Source organism: Montipora capricornis, chromosome 3 (assembly GCF_036669925.1).
Source record: "Montipora capricornis isolate CH-2021 chromosome 3, ASM3666992v2, whole genome shotgun sequence".
Lineage (NCBI taxonomy): Eukaryota > Metazoa > Cnidaria > Anthozoa > Scleractinia > Acroporidae > Montipora > Montipora capricornis.
This window is the reverse complement of record NC_090885.1, coordinates 51,927,430-51,929,929: the sequence shown is the minus strand read 5'-3', so window position 1 is coordinate 51,929,929 and position 2,500 is coordinate 51,927,430.

Sequence of the window (2,500 nt, the reverse complement as noted above, 5' to 3'; positions counted from 1 at the left end):
CTGAAGAAAAACAACTTACCTCTGTTCTGCTCTCCAAAGCAAGAACAAACAAGTCATAAAAATAGGATCGCTGAGCTGAAAAATGATTGTGCACTTTTCTCCCGACTTTACATAGCATGCCAAAGTCAGGATGGGGACTTGGATGACTTCTTCAAGCATGAAACTCAACCATGGCCACAATCACTTGCAGACAAGGGAGAATTGAGAAAAGGTGTGAAAGCAGATCTTGTTAAGTGCCCAGAAGGCTATGCAAGCTCACTAGCTAGCCAACATCCTGACGTGGAGGTGCTTGTCATTGATGGAGCAGTTGCAGTGCAGATGCTAAACCCTGGATCTGCAAAAACATTCCAAGAGTATGCTGACAATGTTCTTAATCCTTACATCCTAAACAAGATTCAAGATGTCAAAAGGTTGGACATTGTCTGGAATGTTTACAAAGATGACTCTCTTAAGAAAGGTGCCAGAGATCACAGAGGAGGGGGTACATGGAGGAAAGTGACACCATCAACACCAATTCCAAAGAACTGGCAATCATTTTTATGGGTTGACCAGAACAAAGAGGAACTCTTTCATCTCCTGTCCGAGCAAGTCGTTCACATACAAAGTGATGAAAAGGAGATTTACAGCACGTGATGATAAGGTCTATTCAAACATGGTCAATGATTTATCAAATCTTATGCCGTGTACACACGAAGAAGATGACACTAGGATTATGCTTCACACATGATTCATCTATGAGTGGATACAATTGTATCATGATACGTACAATTGACACGGACGTTCTAGTTTTAGCCGTTTCAATATATCATACCATTCAAGTTAATAAATTATGGGTTGCTTTTGGAGTCGGAAAGCACTTCAGAAAGGTATTTTTATTTTAGCTAAAAATCAACATGTGAGTGGAGTGTTGTGTGTACAAAATAGTAAATGTAGGGATAGTGAGTGTGGAGTACGAAGGCCCACATCAGCGGGTAGCTGCCAGAATAATCAGCCTGCTTTAACAAATAAAAGATTATTATTATTATTATTATTATTACTATTATTATTATTATTATTATGATTATTATTAGCTATATATATTGGCTTACATTTGTTCTTTTCACAGTGTCTTTTTTGTCTGGACGAGGGAAAAAAAACGCACGAGCACTTTGGAATTTATACCCTGAACTCACAGATGCATTAGTTAATCTATCAAGCTCTTCAACGATGTTAAGAGATGTTGAAGCATCTTTGCCTGTGATTAAGAGATTTGTTGTACTTTTGAAGGACAAAAGCAGTGTTCTTTCAGAAGTAAACCATTTAAGACGAGGCCTTTTTACCAGGAAATCACGTAGTATTGATGGAATACCACCAACTTGTGCTGCACTTAAACAGCATATTTTGAGAGCAGTTTACCAAGGAGCGGTTACATGGGGCCAGTCACTTGTAAAGAAGGCTGATATACAAAGCTAGTTCAGATTAGACCCATACAAAATCAAAGAATCTTATTTTCTGGACACAAGCAAACACATGGACTAAAATTCCAAGTGCAGTGTCAATGACAGTAGCTGTGTCATTCTTTTACTGTATTTGGTCTTTTGGCTAGAAAAGATCTAAGTATTCTCTGGAAAACAATTAGCAAACAAAAGTAATGAAGAAGATGAATATGACAAAGTTTGAACTGCAAGCAATTACAGCATGTTTCTTCTTTGTTTAGAGTGTGGTAGGTCCAAATGGATTGATAGCCAACCTGTTTGGCCCCGTTGCTGGACGACATCATGATGCTTTTATGCTTCACGAAAGCAATTTGATTTGCTGCACTTAAACAGCATATTTTGAGAGCAGTTTACCAAGGAGCGGTTACATGGGGCCAGTCACTTGTAAAGAAGGCTGATATACAAAGCCCAGGTATATGGGGATGGGAAAAAGAAGGTAAAACATGGAAACCTCTATGGACAACTCTATCCCAGGCTAAAGACAGCTACCATGAACTTATTCATTGTGGGTGCAAAAAAGGGTGCAATGGACGATGCAAATGTCTTAAGGCCAACCTTCACTGCACTCCCTTATGTAATTGTGGAGGAAACTGCCAGGAAGATTCTTAGTTTGATGCATCTCAAAGGTATGTTAAGATTGAATCAATGACCTTTTTAAAAAAAACCCATATATTTTAAATATTTACCTCATTTTAGGTCCAAAGAAATCAATGATTAGTCACGTGACCAAGCGAAAACGTCAAGTAAAACATACAATGTGTCAAAGGTGTTAACAACGTTAATTTTGTTCTTTAACCACGTTTATAACCGGTCATAAACACCCATAATAAGCTCAGTCTCGATTTCATGCTTAAACAATACGGCCGAAATTTTGACATGTGCATTTCTGGATATGGTAAGCCATATATGAAATGCCTCCATATCACAAATTGATTAGTTCATTGACATTAGTATTCGTGCCAAGTTTTATTCTTGTATCACAAAACGAATGATTCTGATGCTTAGCAGCCTAACTATACTGACAT